We start from the raw sequence: 22,503 nt of genomic DNA, 5'->3' as shown, positions 1-22,503 counted from the left end.
CTCCCAGGCATCCACGACATCACCCACGACGTTGTCTGGGAGGAGATCAGGAAGCTACTTCCTGCCATCAGTTGCCCGGCTTTTGTTTTGATTGCCGAGATTTTTTGCGGAACAAGTTTGACAGGTATTTCAGCCGAGACTTCTGCGAGCGAAGCGGCATCTGACAAACCAAGGGCAACTTACGCCACAATGGCACGACGACCGCCACCGGCTGCCCCTTAGTATTCAATGCCAATTCAATGAGACACAACGCCGAAGCATTCCCGACATCGTGTGTAGGACTGTACTCAACAAAGTACACCGAGGAAAACGTAGGTGATGCGAATGTGCGATTGAAAACCACTTTGCTACCACTGCATGAAGCCGACCATGTCTACCAAAGCAGCCCGTACCAATGAATTGGTCGGCGAGGGTTCGTGCCAAACGACTCTCGATTACGTCTCGAGGAGCGACCACAGGAGATTAAGGATTACCTTCGGCGACCTTTGTCCCTGATGCCGAAGGTGCTGAATGAAGATTCTGTATCCCTGATTACCCCAAAGCTCCTCATGTCCATCACCTCAACAAGAGGTAAGCACGACAAAGCAGGTGAGCGGCGATGCAGTGACAGTGGATTTGGTGTCAGTTGTCGTCCAAGGACAATACCTAAAAATTTGCTGACACCAATTTTCTGTGTCCACTCCACGAAGCACACAATTTCCAACTTTGAGGGACAATGCCCCTGAGTGACTTGAAGGAATAGAATGGTTGGTTGCTCTCAAAAGTGAACTGCAAGCATCACCAGACTTGGATAGCAAACAAAAATTGTTGCCAGCTTTCAAGTCAACGGTACAGCAAAAGGCACAGCCACGTAAGCAGTACATGCCCGAGCTTGCTACATTGATGCCGAAAACTACCAGGAAAATTTTCGGATTAGAAGCCAGCCCTGCAACTTCAGTGCACATGACCTATGATTACAAGACAGCATCAGTCGGTCAAAGTTGCCACTTGACCAAACTGAACACCGACGTGCCAGGAGCGTCATCCGACAACAAGGTCCACAGGTACTACGACTGAACGCCTGACACGAGACTGTCGCAGAAAGAACTCGTTATGGAACGATTTACTAAGAATCAATAACTATGTAATCAAGTGGAAATAAACATATTTGATACACTAACCAGATAAACATATTTCCGCTTGCCTTCAAGCCTTGAGAGTCTACACACCGAGAATTGTGTCCATTGCACGCTCTGGACCTTACGAGGACACTCGCTTCTCTGACCCTTCAATATTAATTAAGGGGTCATACCAGACTGGCAGACTTCTTGCAAGGGGCTTCACTCGTTCAACCTTTCCTGAACATGTGGTGCATCCGAAAACCAACTCCAGTGATGTGAAAATGTTATTTATTAATTTATTCCTTCCAGGGGCCTTCGTAGGCATTGCAGAGGGGATACTTAAAACTACACACATGATAATAGCATTAAAGCACAGTGCTGTAACTTGTTAATTGGAAAAACAAACACACCTCTGAGCATATAGTTTAATAGTATGTGTTGATGCATTGTTATATAGCATGACACTTAGACCCTTTGCAGAACCTTATCAAGCAACACAACCGTCGCCATTTTTTTTCGGCGCAAAGCACACGAATGGGCCCCAGTTCACGTCGAACGTCAATGCAGCATTCGAGTCCAATAGGTGCTGAGTCGAATTCACAGGGATGGCGGACATAACATTCTTGTCGAACAAATACCCAAAGTATGAAAGCCTGGGTTAATTACAGTAGTAGCTACTGTAATTTGTTTCACTAGAATTTGGCAGACGGCAAAGGCTACGGTCTCGGTGAGTCAATACACACATTGGAGAGAGGCACATGACAGCATATCACCAGAGTGCTCGTCTGCACAGATTTGTCACACACCTTCGCTCCGTCTCTCTGATTGACTCGAGGGGGCTGTGGCGGTTGGCCTTTTCCAAGTTACGGTGATGCGAAGTATAGACAGCCCACACTTTTAAAAAGAGTCTATTGAAGAGACCGAAAGGAATGGTAGTCAACATTTTTCAACAAGACTGCTCTCCAGGCAAGGGATGAACACAAATATGAATCATCTTATCCAGATAATTACAACAATTAAATAATTGACTGACTAATACAATGCACTCTTAATGGAAAAGAGTATAGCTGCAATAAATCCTACAAAACAGAAAAAATGCGCAGTTAATCTATGCATGCACCAAAACAGTTGTTCAACTTCTTATAGCAAGTCGAATAGCTTTGAAGCAGGTGCCTGCAACGATTTATTCATCCCCACACTCAATAAAACGCCAACCTCGTAGCTGAAAATAAGGGTGCACTTCGCACTCACACACACAGAAAAAAAAAAGGAAGAAAAGCGATCGAATGTAGAATCGTGGATTAGCACAAAAGGTTAAAATCGCAGGAGCTTCCTCGCTAAAAGTTGCTATGGTTGTTCGGTGACGGAGGGCTGAAACAACTTCCCTTAGGCCCTAACGCGACGTATACATTTCGCGTAGATTCTCAGATATTTCAACGTTTAAACAAAGCTAAGAGAATGCGAAAATTTAATGTTAAAAGCACTGAAAGTTCTGTCGATCCTCGGACACATCCCGGAATCCAAGCACCGGTACGGCGATGCAGAGCTGATGCTGTCTCACAGCCGTTAATATCCAGATGATCCAGAGCGATCTTGCGCAAAAACGGTATAAAGTCTCATTCCTTCATATTTTCACATTATACCTGCGTCAGCGAGCACGAAGAAGCCCGAAGTCGTCGGAAAGCAGCTGCACATCACGGCTACCGCGCACCGAACAAACTCGCATTCGCCAGCTCTGGGCGCTGCCATCTTACCTGTGACGTCACGGCTCTTGGGAGGTCACGTGACGAGTGGTCACATTTGCGTAAAATATGGCGGCAACCGGGGGGGTGCCACTTCCGAACTTCCGGTTTATCACTCTAAGCCCCTCTACCTCGTTGAAATCTACTGACTTTTTGGGGATCAATCTGCTGACTTTTTTTTTCTCCATCTGGCAACACTGACTAGAGCACTATATAGCAGGGGGGGGAAGGAGGGAAAGGGAACGCGGCGCAAAGCGGAGGCTGCCATATTAAAACCGCTTACGTTGCCAGCATAGGTTTCGCAGTGGAGAAGTTGCTGCCATATACGGCGGACGAAGTTTTACTTTCTTTTTCGTTTTGGAAAGAATGTATTGTTGTGTTATATAAGTCCTCCTGCATACTAACAACGAAGTTTAATTATATTTGTCTTGTTTACTCGGCTTGAAACCCTAAAAACAGGTTTTGGCAACTTATTGCTTCCATCATTTTGGAGTACGCAGGCAGTTATCTCGCTGTTCTGGTTTCGGTTACGAAAGCAAGGCAAAACGCCTGTAGTTCCCGCCCTCAGTACACTTGGACACCTTCCACACTTTGACACCGGATAACTAGATTGTGGCGACGCACAATCACCAGCATTTTGGCGCTATAAAACCTCGTCGTCGTCTGCTTCAGGGAAGCACGGCCGCCCGCTACACAGTCACGCGGGACAGAGGAACGTCCGTCGACCGACGCCGCCGAGGCAATAAAAACACCGTTCCTTTTCTATGTTGGGATTCGCTCGTCACCACGACGCAGCATCCCACAAGATGAACAAGGATTTAGATTTGCTTCAGAGGTCACTTTCGCCGGTTCCTCACCGTCGAGCAGCCGGATCAGCTGACGGCAAGCCGCGGATGAAAGGCTTCAGCATCAACAGCCTAGAGCCACTATAACAGCCCAAGTGCACTCTCACGATGCGGGCGACGCGGGCTTCTGTCAATCCAGGGGCAGACCCAAGGGGGAGGCGGGAGGCGACGGGGGCGGCCGCCTACCCCCCAAACAGTCGACCCCCCCGCCCCCTTCTTGGAGGGCGATTTGACAGGGGTGGATTCCCCGAAATAAAACCAACTCCCGCCCTGCCAGGTGGTAGGAAGCTCGGTACTCAAGGACGAGGGTTCGAAATAGGGTAGGCCGCACCCTAGCAGGCGCACACACTTGGAGAACCACTCCGTCGCTTAGACTGAAGTCCGCGGCGGCGGTTTCAAAGCACGGCAGAAGTTAGAACCAAAAGTCGGCGCAGCGGCGCACATCTAGGGGCCGTCGGCGCAGTGTGGTTCTGCGGCGGTTAAAACAAAAGGCGCAACCAGAGTCCTGTTTATCTTGCTTTAGAGTTTAGATTTTCCCTCCCCCCTCGCCCCCCCCCCCCCCCCCCCCCAAAAAAAAAAAAAACGAAAAAAAAAACGGAGTTTTTGATCCGCCCCTGGGTCAACCGGTAGCCCAGCACAAACCGCGTGAACGTTCCAGCTCTTCGTCATGACACGCTGTTGCAGAAAGCAGGGTAAAATACAACTACACGTACCACCGAATCAAATGCACTGTTATCGTAAATATTGGCTTGTGATTGCGCCTTTGTAGATCATCTTATTCGTTTTGCTGGAGACGCAACCGACGGGCATAACAAAATCGTTTGCGTATTCCGCATACCTCGCAAAAGCACTTACCTTGCGAAAAGCGCGAAACACGGAGTCCGCACCGCCCTGACTCACCAGACTTTTATTTACTTTAGAGCAGTTTGTACCTGCTAGTATGTATGTCTAGTGAAACTGCAACTTGAAACTAGGGGCAATGCCAGAGAGAAAAGTGACGAAGTTGAGAAAGCATGCTCGCTCTCTCCAATTTCAGAACTCTCAAGTGATTGTACCATAATAAATTCATCAACACCTTTTTCCAAAATAAAGAAAAAACGCTACGTTCACTACGTAAAAAATGGTCTCAGTTCATGCATCCGTAGGCAGGTAGGAAACGTTGCCCTAATTTATTCACACCGCATGACGAGCGCAACAAATTCACACGAGATTTACAAGAAAATATCAGTGGTGACTTATGTTTCTCTGAAATTCTGTATGACCGGTCGTTTGCAGGACCGAATCATCTACTCGGGCGGTGTGCGTCGCTGTGCAAACGCCAACAACACGAAGCATAACAACGGCAGGTCTAGGTCAAGAATCCGTAGCCCATTGTTCAATTAAAACGACGTAATTTTGTTGAAAACGCCCGCAGCTTTTTACTCACGGTATGCGTCGAGAATCTTCCACATTTTGAAACGGAACGAAGGAAGATTTACTTTTAAAAGCGCTCGCTGCGTCCTCCCGGACCAGTTGGACCGGATCAGCTGACGACGACGACGGAACTGAACCCGTTGAATTTTAACGCCACAATAACCAATTTGCGCTTCGTGTTAGTATGGGATTCTACCTCCAAGCACCGCACGACACAGCACGTACGTTTCAACTCTTTGTCGCATCGCCGTGTTTCACCAAACCTATCTCTATGCACCAAACAGAACAAGATCGCCGAAGTGAACGGAGCGCTGTCGTGAACCTTGGCTTGTGGTTGCGCACTCGTGGACCCTGTGACTCCCTTCGCTTTCTAAGCACGCACGACGATTACGAATGATACTTTCCGTCTTCCGGGACCATCACAAGGGCACTTCTCCGGTCACGTCTTCGCTACATGTGCTGGCAAACCGCGTCAAACGTGGTCAAACCGAAGCGCCGAAGCAATACCGGCGCCATGTTGAAACTTGAACGTGCGTTGTTGCTAGAGTTTCTCCGACCAAACAAAAACAACGAAAGCAAACCGGCTCTAGCTTCCAGCGTACATCGGCGTTGCGCCGTGGCCAGATTTTCTCCGTCAGCTCTAACTTAAAGACGACCTATAGATGCAGCAACACTGGTCTCAAGTTTTAACATGGCGGCCCCCACGGAGCGCCGTAAATTCTGAGGAGGGTGCATTGGAAGCGGCGGCACCTTCCCCCCCCTGCTATATAGCTCCTTCGGAGCAGAGTAGTGCAATCTAGAACGCCGTCTCTCGGCGACTAGCGGCGAACGCCCGGAGGTTCCAACTGCGGTCAGAAATGCATGGAGAACGTGAGAAAATCGTTGTTTCTTCAGTTGTGTGGGGATGTGCGGAATGGAAATCATTTTTGACATAATAATGAAACATTTTACAATAATATGCGATAAGTTTTGTGCCATACAAGGACGTAACTTTTTTTTAAAAATTGCCTGAGCGGCATCATGCAGCAGACGACACGGCGACGTCACACCATTCACGTGACCCGCTCCGGCCAACCCGAAAAGCCCATCTCCGCTGCGAGCAAAAATCGTCTGCTTCAAACGCCATTGCCTTGGAAATTGCCTTCTCAAAATTTGCACACGCATCCGATATTATTAAAACTTTGATAAAGTGTTTAGTGCTTTACTAACTTCACGACAGACTAGTTTTGAAAAGTGTGAACTCGCCGTTCATTTTTTAATCAGCCGTGTTGTATCGATCTCCATGTATTCTCCCATAGGGCGGGCCGCCTCTTGGAACCCTGAGTACCACGTGACTCGCGCCGAGCCGCTCTGTCGGCCATCTTGTCGGCAAAACACGAGGTTCAAAGGATTGCGCTACTCTGCTCCGTAGGAGCTATATAGTGCTCTAGTGCAAACAAGGGCCTACTAGATCCTTTGATCCGCGTGTTTCGCCGACAACATGGCCGACAGAGCAGCTCGGCGCGAGTCACGTGGTACTCAGGGTTCCAGGAGGCGACCCGCCCTATGGGAGAATACACGGACATCGATACAACACGGCTGATTAAAAAATGAACGGCGAGTTCACACTTTTCAAAACTAGTCTGCCGTGAAGTTAGTAAAGCACTAAACACTTTATCAAAGTTTTAATAATATCGGATGCGTGTGCAAATTTTGAGAAGGCAATTTCCAAGGCAATGGCGTTTGAAGCAGACGATTTTTGCTTGCAGCGGAGATGGGCTTTTCGGGTTGGCCGGAGCGGGTCACGTGAATGGTGTGACGTCGCCGTGTCGTCTGCTGCATGATGCCGCTCAAGCAATTTTTTAAAAAAAGTCAGCTCCTTGCGGGGCACAAAACTTAGCGCAAATTATTCTAAAATGTTCCATTATTATGTCAAAAACAATTTCCACTCCGTACACCCCCACAATACTGAAGAAACAGCGATTGTCTCACGTTCTCCATGCATTTCTGACCGCAGTTGGAACCTCCGGGCGTTCGCCGCTAGTCGCCGAGAGGCGGCGTTCTAGATTGCGCTACTCCTCTGCGCTACTCTGCTCCGAAGGGCCTACAGACGATAGAAACACAGTTGAAATCGTCGAGTGCAACAACTTTACAAGAGCTCAGCAAAATCTATAAAACAATATTACCTGTTCACTGACCTAAAGTATAAAACGATTCTTCCGAGGAAATGACAGGCCAAGCGAGCCCAACCATTTCATTTGAGCGCCTTTGAATTAGTGACGTTGCGTCATGGCGACTTCTGATTGGTGGAATAGCTTGGAATGTATGTCGAGTTTCAACGATCAACTCTTGATGTGTAAAAAATAGCCTGCGGCGTTACAAAACTTGGGCTTACACCAGCTTAAGCAGAGGAATCTTTATGATCACGTGAATGCTCTAGAGGTGCTCTGGAGTAAAAATGACCGATGAACCAACACAAAGCACCTTCGGGCCGTCGGGGACGAGCGATTCGGAGGAGGAATAATGGCAGATCACGTGACCCGACGTCACCAAACGTGACGTCACAAATATAACGTCACGTGACAAAAAATTTTTGTTTTGCTTGTTTTTGTTTGTTTTGTTTTCTGTGACGTCACGGTTTTTAGCGAGGAAACTTTTTGTTATTTTTACTTTGTTGACGTATTATTTTTTTTTGTTTTGTTTTGTTTATTTTCTTGCTTTTTGCAACCGGGTGACCGCGTTTTCTGCGCTACAGACTGCGCTTTTCTGACTCCTTTGTTTGATATCGTGTCGTATCGTCGTATTTATGTAGTTATTAGGAACGGCAAGCCTACGTTGTTGCGTCCTTTACCTGAATATCGTGACCGAATCGAGTGTCGTCGATTTGAATCGTGTCTTGCGAACCATCGTCGAACAAAAGGTGAGTGATTTACGTTTTCCTGTGATGTGATTTCGATGTGTTCGGTCCACGCGTCCGAGCTGCTTCTTCGTTTCAAATACATTTGGCGCCGCTGCCTATTGTTTGAGCCTGTGCTCACGATTAAAACACGCATCGCAGAAAGCTGAAAGCCCGCCAAAAGAGCTCTAAAAACCGCATACTTCCGACCCCAGACCTGCCGGCAGACTTCCGAGATAAGCCTGATTAAATAAAAACGTTTGATCCGACGGAATAATGTGTTTAATATTACATCCCATGTCAACAAGGAACTGCGCTGTCTGTCTTCGCCCCTACAGGTTTTATTCTTCCGGGTTTTTCAAATCTTTACCAACCCGCGTCCGATCGTAATACCCCGATCACAACAAATAGTTGGTCGTGCTCCGATGGCTCCTAACATCAGCCGGCAAGGAAGTTACGTTTTTCGCTTCTATATTTTGACCCAAGTAACCCCATATTCTCAAACTATGTCATTCTATCACCACCTCCAGTTGCACATTCTGGCGCACTTGCAGCTTCGTGCACCCTTGCGAGGTTTCCTGCTATCGTACCCTGGATATCATGGCTTTCTCGCCGTACGCGAGAGCTCACGGAGGCGTGCTATACGCTCTGTATCATAAGTTGTGTGCAGCAAAGGCGCAGGCCCGAGCACATGACAATAAAAAGCGCCTTTTTTGCACGAGTACCCGCGCAAAAAGAACATTCTTCAGAGCTGCGCCCTCGCACCCGTGCGTTCGCTGCACACAACTTATGAGACAGTATAATAACCGAGCCGTTTTTGTTTCTTTTGCACATTACTGTGAAAGAAGTGTCATTGCTGTTTTCTTCTCAAAGAAAACTCGGAGACGTTAGACAAAAGCAAACAGATAGGAGACTGCACATTCACACGTTTTTCCCCCTTGTGCTACAGGTCATGGCTGGTCGCGGTTCATCAGCGTTTGTTTTGAAACTGATGGGTGCCACAAGGCATGAAAGAGGTGACTTGCAGCAGCAAGACACCGCAAGCCTTCGCAGCAACTGGCTAGCCAGTGCTGCTCTGTTCTGAACTGTACTGCGTGTCATGTGGAGGGTTTGTGCAAGCTCTCTGGGCGGCGACGCTAGCCACGGTAAGTGCATTCTATGCAGCTTTCTTTTAGGGATATATGTGGCTCGCAGGCCATGTCGTGCCAGCGAAATATCTGCCACCCGAGTGACAGCAGTGCTAGTGGCAAGGCTGCGCTGACAGTAATCAACACTGCACTGTGTTTTCATTCTATAACTAGTGACAAGGAACCAAATACTCCCGAGAGAGTCTCGGTTGTGCTTTGATGAACTCCAGCTCGCTTATGAACAGGTGGATGGCACAGATGGCTTTTCCTGATGCACTTGGTGTCCGTGTTAACAATGCAACCAGACTTTCTTTCAGTTTGTGACGTTTTTTCGTTGCGGGTGACTAGCATTGCAGTAGAAAAAGATGCAAAATAGTATAATGTTTGCATTCGTTACCTAAATTAATGGCAAGAACAACTGACCTACATTTCCGCCGACTGCATTTCTCTGAGGAATCGCCTGGACTAAAAAGCTCGCTACACTATGTCGTTCCCTCTTAGCCTGTACAACTCTGCGTCTTCCCTCGATTGTCTTATGTGGCTGCTTCTGTGTCTGCCTAGGCACTCGGTTGAAATGGGAAAAGCTGTCTGCGTTGCACATAACCGCCATAAGAGCCAGCGTGGGCGTAGCTGGGGTAGCCCCCGCTATGGCTTCTCCAGCTCGACACAAGTAACATTCCTACCGCTGTCGTGTTAGCAGAAAACGGACCCGCTTAAAACGTACAGTGCACGTAGTACACAATGGAGAGGTTGTTCGCCAATCATTTTCTTGGAAGTGTGAGTTGAGCCCCTTTGAGGCAGTTTGCTTCCGCACCGTGCACTATAATCCGCCCGAGAAAACAAGATGAATAACCAGTAGGATTTCTTTGTTCCAAGGCTTCTTGACGCAGAAAAAGACTAGGGAACCAGTATTGTTGCTTTTTACTACCCCGTGCGAGACTCAAACCCGACATGCAAGGAAGTGGAAAGGCCTCTTCCTTTCTGCTTTCTTGTGCCTTGGGTTTTAGCTGTGCTCACAATTCACAGCTCGCCTGCATGCCTACTCTTTTGTTCACTGTGTTACTGAAGTTTTCTGTCGTTGCTGTCCCAGATTGGCTTCGTGGATGCACAGAAATACTCAAGGCGCTTGATGTCTGTGGCTCATTTTTTTTTTTTTCCGGTACCACGGCATGAAGGAGCTGGCCTCCCTCCCTTCCGTCAGCTGCAATATACTACAAGCACTGGGCTACAGCTGCAGCTAGCCCATGGGTACCGTTCTGCGTCCTGTACTGCATCTAATTCGAAAGGCCATGTGAAAGGCAGGTGTGGTCTTTATGGGCTCTGTGAGTATGTGCATTTTCTGCAGCTTTTTCGGGGCAACTTCATATTAAGATTCAATACGGACTCGAGTGAGAGGGGGGCATTCTGAGAAAGCTAGCCTCTTTGTTAAATCATTGGGACTGCTATTATATCTATAGAGTTTATTTACACCTTACGTTATGTACTTTTTCATTTATTTTTATTTTACTAGTTACTTATACTTCAATCTGACACGACAGCCACCAAAAATGTTGACATATTGGCCTTTTTTTTTTCTGTCAGTTTGTTTGAAGAGCCAATGTTGGGGGCGGTCATTCATGTTATATTTCCCACACGCACGTCCAGCCTATGTTTACGTAAAGCCCAATTGCCCCTTAGCAACAAAAATAATTTATGCGACAGACTACACGGCAGCATTGTGGACGAAAACAGGCCAGATTATATCTGCCATGTTTAAAAACTACATTCGGCGACAGGTTATGAATTCAGTGGCAAGAATGCACACCGCCTGCCAATCGCTGCCGTCAGTTGTCCTGACGTCATGTCTGCTAAGAAACTAGAATATATTTTTTTTAAATGGCAGGTTTTCGTTGCTGACGCCACGTAGCATGTCGGCACTCTAAGCACTTATTCTGCTCTTGGCCTCTCCGGTTTTACCTTGCGAAGTCATGACGGTGTTTGCTTTTGTTTGCAGTATTTCCCGTGTGTCGACGTGAGAAGGCAGCGGTTGTATCGCCAAGGAAGTAGCAATCAATCTGCGCGCATTTGTTCCAGCGGCACAGCGTTTACAAACCGGACTTTGCCCTTCACCGAGGGGAAAGTCTACCGACTCGCCCTACAGTTGGTGAGCATTGTGCTGCCGTGAGCGCGTAAGTTGTCCGAATGCTTTCGTCTGTATACAGTGACAAAATGACTCGCTGAAATGCGAAGTACCATACAGTACCATGCCGTACATCAAACCATCGATCACTTGCTGCAGCAACTTTGCGTTTTAAGTCGTAATAATAAACTGTATTTTAAGGCTAAAATCATTATTTCAAACTGCTCAATTATTCGAAATTCTGCACGATCCCCATCGGGTCTGCAATATCGGTCGGTGGCTGTATAACCTTTAAACACAATGGTTACACACCACAGGTACCGGGGACCATGACATCAATGAGCTGGCTTTCACCTTGTCCAAGGCAGCAGCGGAACACTACGGGCGGGACCCTGGATCACTGCACCGTGGATGCCGTTCTGTACCCTGCACGGCACTGCGTGTGGCTTAAGTGGCCAAGCAGGGGGTCATTGCATGACTTTTATGAGGCGCCGCTAGCCATTGTAAGTATATTTTGGACACTCATGTCTGGTGATGTACTTTTGTGCTCTACCACAGAGCACATTTGGTGGCGGTTCAGTCTTGCCAATTACACCATTTTGAAACGGAACACATTTAGTGGTGGCTCGGTTTAGGTTTCCTGGATCGGTGATCTTGCAACAGTGCCTAGACTTGGCGTAAACCTTTTTGTACTTTATTGTCAAGGCTAGTGTAATTTCTGCAATGCCGTTGAAGCCACTTCTGCACGCAAACAAGATAAAAGACGAAGCCACATGCTCGTGCACAGTGTATGACTACATGTATGCAAGGGCACTCGTGCCCATGCGTACCCACTCGCAACATGGAGCAAGTTTGTTTCGGCCGACACTCCTCGCGTTCATTTCGGCGTCGCCACTCCACACGTCCATGCACTTGCTGCACCTTGAGAATCAAGTGTGCACCAGAATGCACTCCCGTCATGCATCACTCAGGAGGGGAACAAGAGCAGACGACTGGGGTTTTTCCGCCATAAGGAACGAGAACCGAAAAAAAGGGGATTGTCTGCTAAGAAACTGCGTCCCACGGGCAACAAAATCGGACGCGAGCTGGGCTATTTATTCTGTGAAGCAAGCAATCGACAACCTGTGCTTCATTTTCAAGTTTTCTTTCAGTTTGTTGCCACACAGACTTTTTTATTTTATTTATTTATTTATCAATACTGCCGGCAAGATATAGGGCCAAGGCAGGAGTGGGGTGATACAGTGTCATACCTGCAAATTATAAACACAACAGTTCTAAACAAAAAGCAATCTTAGCACTGAAAAATATCTACGACTTAATCGAAAGAAGAAAATCAATCAATATTAACAGTAATACAGTAACCAAATGTATTGCTAGTAATAACAGTAACAGTACAGCAGTAATAACTAATAAAAAACAAAGACAGTAAAAATAATGTCATAACAGCAATAAATGCAATTTTAGCACTGAAAAATAATATCTACGGCTCTTCCGAAAGAAGAAAGTGAATCAATATCGATAACATCACCGGGAAGGCTGTTCCAAAAATCAATTGTATGCACAGAAAAAGATTGTTTATGGCTATTTATTCGAGCTTTAATAGGGGCTACGGTCTGTGAGTGATGCAAGCGATCCGAGTAAAAACTTTTTGTTTTTAAGTAAATCACGCTATCAATTTTTATACTATTCTTGAAAATCTGAAAGAACAGCTTTAAACATTGGCTCTCTCTTCTGTTTGACAGCGGGCTTATATTGGCTCTCCTTTTAAATTCGGTCACAGACATAGTTTGTCTGAAATCTGAAAAAACTATGTGCACAGCTAGCAATTGAATATCTTCGAGTTCTCTGACCGGAGAGCTCTGCCATGGGCTCCACACTCCAGACACATATTCTAACGCAGGTCTAATAATTGTCTTATAAGCAAGAATTTCAACGGAAGGGGGAGATTTACCCAGCGTTTTCCTCAGCTACCACAATTTGTTAGTTGCCCGCTTCTTAACATACTGTACATGCCTTTTCCACCCAAGGTCACAAGACAAAATCACTCCCAAATATTTGTAACTGTCTACTTCAGTCAATCCTATGCCAGCAACCTCATAGCTAAAATTTTAGATAGTTCTTTTTTTTTGTAATATGCATGTACTGAGTTTTGTTAATATTAATCTTCATGTTATTTTCATGACACCAAGACGCAACGTTAGCCAATGCGTCACTCACTTTTATCTGGTCTGTAAAGTTTATATTCATCTCGTCTCGTCTCGTGACATGAAGTCGCTCGTCTTCGGGTCTGTGCTGACGTCGTTGTCGCCGATTGCCAGTCAAGGGTTTTAGTGATGTCGGGATCATAGACTTAGGGTTGAATGACTTGGCTTAATATGCAGGTGTTATACACAAAAATTACAGCATAGTTAGAGTTCGCTAGTTCTCAAAACTCGATGGCCTCTGCCGTTTAACTCTCTAAGTGACACCCCTGCACTTTATCCACTCGATTTTTCCGCATCGCTCTTGATGGGCCTTTTATCTCAACTCCTGCTGCATCGCTCTCGATGTGTCTCCTCTCAAGTCTCTCAGTCAACTCCCCCTTCTCAACTCTCCCACTCCCAACATAGCTACCCTCGTCTCTCTCTTTCACTCTCTCCCTCTAACATGCATTCTCGTCTCTGTGGTAGGGCTACAGATATCCCGACAAGCAAAGTAATAAATGAGTTCAGTTGGCGCTATCCAAAACAAAACGGCCCTCCACCGCTGACTCTGTAAACATTCCAATCTTAGACCCCTACAAGCGCATTTACAAGTCCTTAATATACCTCTCATGTTTACAATAGCCGATTCCCCGTACAACCTCGAAAGGTCGACAACATGGGATGGGACATGCCATCATTGGCCTAATGCGGCACATTGTGCGTCAAGGACAGCTAAAGTAATACAAAGTACCTTTGTAGGCAAAGAAGTTATATGCGGAGTTCTATATAAACAGGTGTAAGGTTATAATGTTCACGTTGATGCCTCCACTTGGGGCCCATCGACCCCGGGAGGGGGCATGCAAGGTGTAGTAAAGATGCTCGAACCCCCGATGAAGGCAAAAGGTACAAAATTACACAACACGCCCCTTTAACCGAAATGATAACATATAAAAACAAGATTTGCGAGCCTCTGCTCACGAAATGCCCATTGTTTTCATTGCACAGTGCAACTCCTCCTGTAATACTGCTCTATAAAACTAAGCATCCGAAACAGACACGCACAAGTGAAATGCTCTAAATACAATAAACTTTTTTCTTTTATTTTTTCACATTCTCAACGTTCAGGTTTGTAAAAATAAAAGAAAAATCTTTGCGACTACATGTTCAGTGGAGAAGCAGATCGCAAGCCTTGGCAGGGCACTACATTCTGATCATAGTGCTCATAGATACGCGACAAGGCGTCCGCATTCGAATGCAAGCAACCCTGTTTGTAGTCTATCTTAATCTGGTAGGCCTGCAGCAACAGGCTCCAACTTTGTAGACGGTCATTGTCCTGCCTGCTGTTGTTTAGCCACCGGAGCGCGTTGTGGTCCGACTGGACTGTGACATTTTGTTCATCAACATACACATGAAAATGTTTCATGGCCCACACAATTGCCAGACACTTCTCAATTGTTGCATACTTCTTCTAACGAAGAAGTAGCTTACGGCTGGCGTACGCAGCGGGGTGCTTGACACCCTCGCTAGTTCGAGCTAGAATGGCCCCGATCGCCCTGTTGCTAGAGTCTACTTGGAGTATATAGGGTCGACTCGGGTCTGGGCTCCACAGCACTGGACTGCTGCATATTCTCTCCTTCAGTGCGCCGAATGCGCTCTCGCATGACGGCGTCCACACTACTTGCTTAGGTTCAGCCTTGTGTGGGAGGTCGGTCAGCGGTGCGGCCAGCTCCGCGAAGTTTTCAATGAAATTCCGGTAGAAGTTAACTAGTTCCAAGAAGGAACGGACTTCTGTCTTCGTGTAGGGCCTCTCGATCGCCTGGATGGCCTCAATCTTATCATGGTCAGGTTGTGCTTGCCAATTCCCAATCATGTGCCCCAGGTAGTGCACTTCCCGCCTCCCAAACTGGCACTTGTTTATTTTTTAGAGCCAGGCCTTCCTGATGCAACTTCTTTAGGATGGTGCACAAATGAAGCAGGTGTTGCTGAACACCTGCCACATGTTGCTGAACACCGCTATGTCATCTAAGTATGCCCGAGCGAAGTTTTGGTGCTCTTTCAGGAGGTCGTCCACCAACCTTTGGAATGTCGCCAGTGCTCCTTTCAGTTCGAACGGCATCACCGTAAATTCGTACAAGCCGGTGTCCGTACGGAATGCTATCTTAAAAAAAGCCTCCTCTGATAAACCGATTTGCCAGCAGCCTTGGGACATGTCAAGGGTGCCGATTATTTTGGCTCTCCCCACAGTCTCAATCATCTCAGGGAGTGAAGGCATGGGGTAGGCATCATCCTGTGTTGTCACGTTCAGCCTCCTGAAGTCGACACAGATCCTCATGCTGTTGTCTCTCTTCTTCACGCATATTATCGGGGATGCCCACGGACTTGTCCATGTTCGTATGATGCCCCATTTCCAGCATTTCCTTCAGTTGTTCCTCTACCCCCGCCTTGATACTGTACAGAACTCTGTACGCTTTCGACGCAATCGGGTCGGCGCTCTTTGGGATCTCGTGGTTCTACCTGGCCTATCGTCGAAGATATCACCGTAGGACCGAACCAACTCGTCCAGTTCTTGAACCTCGTGAGCCTGAACTTGAGCATCCACATTCAGCCCTCCGCTTGACCCGTTCTCTCGGGTCCGTACATCAAAACACGCCATTTCGTCACCGATTTCGTCGGGTGCTTCCATTACAAAGGACATCCCCCGGGTAACGTTTTCGGTACGTTCAACATACTTGAGCACATTCACATGGTACCTCTCCTCCTTGCGCTTGCCTCCGACATTGATTAAAGGGACCATGAAATGACCTTTTTACTTTTTCCCAGATAACTTTTACATTAAACCGTCAATGTTCACTGAATGCCGAACAGGCATCCGTTTTCGTTTCGGTTTATTAACTTCTACACAAAAAATTAATGAAATATTGACTTTTTCTTTCTCTCCAACTGACCGCAAAACAAGCCGTGACGTACGCTGTTTCCGGAACCGGAAGTTCTCTCGGCAGTAGGAGAATGGGAGCGTTAGCGGCGACGAGTTGGGGTACGCTGGTAGGTTTTACAGCGCTGATGTAACCGACGTATTTTCTGAATCGGCGCCTCTCATCGCCGCATCGCAGCTGAGTGAAATTCAATTAGATATGTTGCGCTACAGCGACAGCATGGGACTAGTCCCATACGCCGGTATGCCTGTTGGGAAGCGCAGCGAGTCTTCCGATGAAGACTCCAGAAGTCAACCCAACTGTCACTGTTGGTAAAAGGCGGCCAGTGTCAGTCGTTTGCAAAGCAATGTAGATGGAAACAAATTGCCGCGGCGTTTTTCGCGGCCTCGGAGGTGCAGGAGTGAGCTGACGTTAAAAAAGATACATTTGAACTACGAGTGTCAGCAAGAGCCACGTAAATACCTGTTCACACTCTGAGCCGACGCGCGCGTTTGATGGAAGTGCTGTATTCGCGCTGTGATGCGACACTCGGCAAAGAAAGGTTATAGCTCGACAGTGACGTGCAGTCTGTCAGAATAAAAATGGCACACCAATAACAACATATCGTAACATACCGTGTACGTAACATATGGTGTTACGAAGGTAATCCATACGGCGTTTATTTCAGCTCTATATCACAAAACAAGAAGACAGAATCGGCGAGAGTCCCTTTTCGACGAGTATTCGTCAACACTGCCTCGGAAAACAATGGGAAGAGATTGACCTCACCTCTTAATCTAAAATTGAGGTCAGCGATCAAACTATAATACGGGAAGGGTCCACAAGGGTAGCGCGGGCATATTCCATTCAGCACGCCAGACGGTCTTGCAACGAAGCAACGCTGCGCCGAGTCGGAGTGCCTGCTAGGCCTATATTTTGAGCAGCTCGCTTCGTCGGAGTCGCTTTTCTCGGGTGTTTGTGGATCCAGCGTTCCTGTTCGTCGTGGTCTGTTTTAAGTACTTTTTTTCTTGCTGCTTGAAGTCTGCACGCGCGAGAAGAACACGTAGAAAAATAAACGTTCAGTCAGTCATAGTTTTGAGAGGAAGGAAATCCAAGGAAATAAACGTTCGTCGGTCGTCGCGACCCAAGCTGCCCTACTGCGCACGCGCAGTAGTTGATTCGTTTACCACACGATAGATGGCGCTTGGCTCTCAGCATTATCATATTTGGCAATTTTCGCCACACATCTCTAATTATGCTACAAAATGTGGATCTGAATATTATTTAACAAAACTTTTAGGAAACATTCGCCGGCTATTTATTGTTTACGATCGCGGTGCTGGTGAGGTAGGCTCTTACCCAATAGGCGACGTGGATTCGACTGACGCGCTCCGTTTCCGCGGATGCATCGTAGTGAAAGAAGGCGCAAAAGAGTCCAGTTTTCTTTTAAAAGTTCTATAGCAAATAATTTTTTTGGCTCCCTATTTTTGTGTTTCTTTTCACACCTTTTACGACGTGCGGTGGATGAAATTCGATTTTAAAATCATTTCATGGTCCCTTTAACAGACGGTCTCCGAATGAAATTCAAGCAGACGCTGCTGAGCACGACCGCTTTTATTTGATACGGGTATTGAAGAAGTCTTGACAAGATCATCAGAGGAAAACCGAGTGACTTGCGAGAGCCACTGGTTTCCCTCCCCTGAGAAGGTGTAAGCTGCAGACATTCCGGCCAGAGTCGTCTGGCTTCGAGCCTGCTCGTTCTGTATCATGTCGGGGAGAGTACACCACCCTTCTGGCCTACTCTCACACTTCCCTGCACATTTCCCGTTTTCAAGGGACCAGCCAGATCACACGGGACGGTCCCTCCTCCAAGTGGACGTCGCCCGGAGTCCTGAAGTGGACTCTAGGCGACGGGTAGGGTGCAAAGAGATCCTATGAATGCTATGCAATTTAGAACACCTTTGGGAAGTGCCAAAGAAAGTATTTTTTTGTGGATGTGGTGCTGTCTGTTGGATTTTTTGCTAGCCAGTGTTAAACTCCCAGAACTCTGTGCCGAAAAACTGAGGGAGAGGAGGAGACGAGAGTGCGGGGACGTCAGAACGCAGAGCTCTGATTGGAACGATTAGTGGGTAGACCTAAAGCTAGCTGCCTTTATCTGTTCTGCACATGCGGAACGACGGTGTCTGGCTTTTGCTTTTTGCATTCGAATGCGTTCGACGAGTGCAGTGGAGACAAAGATAGCTTCTGTCTCTGCTGCACTCGTCGAACACATTTGAAGATGGAACGCCGGCATCCAGCGTTTTGTTCTCTCATTCGAACATGTTAGAACGCGGAACGCTGGTGTCCAGCGTATGGCTTTCACATTCAAACGCCTTCGACGAGTGCAGTGGATACAAAGGCAGCTAGGTCTACCCTCTAATCATTCCAACCAGAGCTCTGTATTCTGACGTCCCCACATGCTCTCGTCTCCTCCTCTCCCTCAGTTTCTTGGTGTATACTCGAGTGCTCTGCATCATGTGCGGATTTTTTTTTTGTGGGGGGGGAGTCACGTCCCCCCCCCCCCCCCTCAGGTTAACTTCTTAATGAAAAATCGACATACTCCAGCTTTTCCTAGGAAGAAATTGTTAGGTTTTGGTTATTAGGTCAACAAAACACACCTGGGCAACATTTTGCCCGTGATATCATCTTGCAAACCGCCCCCCCTCCCACCGACCCCCACTCCAACCAGCCTGACAAATTCGTCCCTGCTGTTCATTGCCTTGCATGTTTGGGTCAGATATTGTTGCTGTTGACCTGATGGACTCCCTTGTTCTCTTCATTCCTCATAGGTTTCAAACCGTCCTGAATCACGGACCGAGCCTTGCAAGACCTCACTCTTATGCCCTCTCCTTTCTGGTAGATCGGGTCTTGCCATCTTCCCCTCTCGTGGCTCCCTGTCTTAAATAAATAGTTTGTTTTTCTGATGACGGTGTATACCTCTTGCTTCACTTCACAAAAGGAGTGTGGTAAATCCATGCCACAGATCACTGTGAAACATGTGAGAAGGTAATTATTGCAAAGATGAAGCCCCGAAAAGTTTGATGGAAAGAAGATAGATATCCCTGTTTAATTTTTCTTGCCACCTTAACATGCTATGTCCGAAGTGTTTCAGCCTTTCGTAGCATTGGCTTTTGACCATTCAGACTTTTAAGGAAAGGCTATCAGCAAGAAAAGTTCCCAAGTCTTTGTTCTGTTTGCATTCAATTACTGAGAAAAGGTTCTTGTGGAGCGCAGGTTCGTCTGCTTGTGGTTACGTCGAAATGCCGAGCTCTGATTGAAGGATGGTGGGTAGGCGATGCTAGCTGCTTTGAGGTCTATCCACTATCCTTAATCACAGGTTTAGCTGCTTTGAGGTCTATCCACTATCCTTAAATCGGAGGTTGGCATTCTTACGTCGCCACAACCCATGCAAAAAAAAAAAAAACTCCACGTAGACATTGCCAAGTGTATTTCAACACGTCTATGTGTTTAAACGTTAAGACTATTTTTTTACCATTATTTTAATGAGGTCTTGCTAGGGGAAGTAAGTTTTCCAAAGTTTTTGCAATTGCCATACATAAATCTGAAGAAAACTCAGAAAAAAAAAAAACATTGACTGCATTTGTCCTCAGAGTTTTTACAGAATACACATCGCTATCATCATCACTATTTTTATTTTTTCAAGATGGCCGTTTTGTTACGCGCATGTTTCGCGAACGTCCTGTGATTTCGGCGATTTACGTGATTTACGAACAGCACTGCCCAATTGGTACGTTAATTTTGGTGGCTATTTATCGCGTAATATTGAAAGTATCTTGTATTTGTACTGAAAGTAGTATTTGAGGTTTAGATTCGTACAGAGCATTAGCTCGGTGGGTCGTCTTGTCTCCTAAATTGCTTGTTTGCCTTTTGTCCACGTTTCTTTTCCTTACCAACCCATCACACACTCATTTCCCTGTTTTCAGTACCTACAATTTTGCTAACGACAGTCTGGTTATGTATGAATCCGGAAGCGTAGAAAGTGACGAATGTCGCTGTTCGCTAAAATGTCATTCGCTCATGTGATATGGACCCCACCTGTGCTGAGATGTTTTATTTCCGAATGTCCGGAAAGCATCCTCGCCCGGGCAGCTGTCAACAATCTAGGGACTAGCCGAAGCGGGACGGCAATGTTAGAGATATGAAACTGAATAGTACCCAGTGTAAAATATTTCTATGTTCGCTGATTTCCTAGGCATCATGACTGAGGTGCTTTGTTTGACTGTGTGCCTTTATTTCATGCTAATGGAATGTGCTGCACCTACAACTGCTGCTCAGTTGCACTCGTGCAGGGGTCTATGGCATTTGACCGAACACCATATCATAGAAGCGTGTTTTCGAGGACTGGCACATTTTATCGAAGCTCAGTTTACAGCAGCATCATTTATTGAAAAAGGGTCGCAGTTTAGTGAATCCATTCGATTGCATTAAGATAAGCAAATCTGGAAGCACCTAAAGGCTAGCGCATGATTCACTAAGGCATGATTTAAGCCGTAAAACAAACAGAACGTAAAAGTACTATTGCGAAAACAGCAGGGTAGTGACATGCACGAAAACGTGTCTATCATACTCTGATAATGCTGGCCGCCCAAGCGAGCGACTCGCTGACTGGCTCAGCTTCACCGTCAGCCAAGGCAGAACAAGCGAATGCTAGAGCAAGCAGTCGAGTTCGGTGAATTGTTTTCCTAAAAACAAATTTGCTAAAAGAAGGTTCGTTGCCATTTTCTCTAAACTGGGCATCTTTTTGAAAGATTTAAAAAAAAATAGGGGTTTCTAAACCGGTGCTTTGGAAAATAGATGCCTCCCCTTGGGCCATACATGCCATCGTTCTTGGATCTATCAGTTGACAAGCTCCACGGAACAGCAGCATTCAAAAACAGTTTTCTGTTGCCGGCATGCAAGCAGATGGATAACGTTCTTAGCGCCACAGCGTCAATGCCTCCACGGTCAGCAAAAAAACATTTTTTGAATACTCTTTTTGCGTTAAGTATTGTGCAGACCTTATGTTTACTATAAGAACCACAATAAAACCACTTTCCACCGCAGGTAATGTGCATCCGACGAGCTGATAGTGTAGCAGATGCCATTGAGCGGATGTGCCTCAAAAGGGCGTCGGGCATTTTCCGAGTGTGTCAACTGACCTACATCTAAGAACATTTGTACACACATTGCTACCATTGCCAAGCAGGTCCAGATATTGTTGGAGATCTGCTGTTTGCTGAGGAATGTGTTCACAACATTCACACTTTCGTCAATGCAAGCACATCTTTTTTTCAGTAATATTGAGGAACATTTCAGCAATCAAGGAAGTTGACACCGAAATGTTAAAAGCAATAAAGAAATTAAAACGAGGCTGTTCTTGGGTGCAGATTTTATATCTTGTTTTATTGTTAAGGGCAGCACTGATTTGTTTGCCCCATCACTGAAGCATGCATATCACCTAAGGAATCGTGCTCTTCCATTGTTGTGGAGAAAGTCTACTGCAGTACCGGTATACATGAACTCAGCTCTCCTACGTCACGCCATGGTGGTGGCGCGTCGGGCGCACTTTCGGTCTGGGGTGGTGGGCAGAAGTCGCGGTGCAAGACATGCATTCCTGTGTTCTTTTGGGAGAAACCAGACAAAAAACCTGCCTTCTCGTCAAAATGCTGCGACGGAACTGTACCAAGAGACTCTGGAAAGCTTTAAAGATCAGTTTTCATGTGTTTCTGCCCCTTCATTCGTCCAAAAACGTGGATAGTATTCGTGACAAGGGCAAACCAGACGCTGTCGAACTACGATTGCTTATGCTGGCAACGCTTTGTGCTCGACAGATGTAGTTGTGTTCCAACATGAACGAGAGAAAACCGCCATGTTGTCCGGACCACCCGGGGGTTCAGCGAGTCTTCAAATTCACACGGCCGCCTGATCGTTCAAACTTGTCTGCTTTTAGAGCACAGCTCTTAGGGGCCCATTCCCGGCTTGAGCGGCGTCGGCGTAACCAAGGTCACGTGACCCCCCAAGGTCATTCCAAGGTCACATGACCCCTTTCCACCGGCATCCGCATCGTCATCATCACTGATGATGCGATGACGCCATCATCACTGATGACGTCACCAGCATCCGCATCGTCATCATCACTGATGACGTC

The 22,503-nt window shown here is 46.7% G+C and overlaps 1 protein-coding gene and 1 long non-coding RNA gene across 5 annotated transcripts in view; one reads left to right on the top strand and one right to left on the bottom strand.

Annotated features, from left to right (window-relative positions):
- Nucleotides 1–7,280, bottom strand: part of LOC115330727 (inner centromere protein A) — a 35,261-nt gene extending 27,981 nt beyond the window's left edge. The window contains exons 1-2 of the mRNA XM_029992721.2: nucleotides 7,266–7,280; nucleotides 7,178–7,183 (exon numbers count right to left, since the gene is read on the bottom strand). The gene's annotated coding sequence lies outside the window, so the exon portion shown is untranslated. The remainder of the gene's footprint in view (nucleotides 1–7,177; nucleotides 7,184–7,265) is intronic.
- A 456-nt stretch (nucleotides 7,281–7,736) lies between these two features.
- On the top strand, nucleotides 7,737–19,279 carry LOC115320907. 4 transcript variants are annotated; one of them, XR_006076950.1, is made up of 6 exons: nucleotides 7,737–7,999; nucleotides 8,925–9,120; nucleotides 10,278–10,424; nucleotides 11,096–11,245; nucleotides 11,539–11,724; nucleotides 19,145–19,279. It is a non-coding gene; the product is annotated as an uncharacterized LOC115320907 (long non-coding RNA). The 4 variants fall into 4 exon arrangements; XR_005715392.2 differs by having other exon boundaries at nucleotides 10,278–10,404; nucleotides 11,096–11,724; XR_005798203.1 differs by having other exon boundaries at nucleotides 10,278–11,245.
- The last annotated feature ends 3,224 nt before the right edge of the window (nucleotides 19,280–22,503 follow it).

Source organism: Ixodes scapularis, unplaced genomic scaffold (assembly GCF_016920785.2).
Source record: "Ixodes scapularis isolate PalLabHiFi unplaced genomic scaffold, ASM1692078v2 ptg000105l_1___fragment_1__unscaffolded, whole genome shotgun sequence".
NCBI lineage: Eukaryota > Metazoa > Arthropoda > Arachnida > Ixodida > Ixodidae > Ixodes > Ixodes scapularis.
The sequence above is the reverse complement of the archived record's forward strand: the minus strand, read 5'-3'. Positions and strand labels throughout refer to the sequence as shown.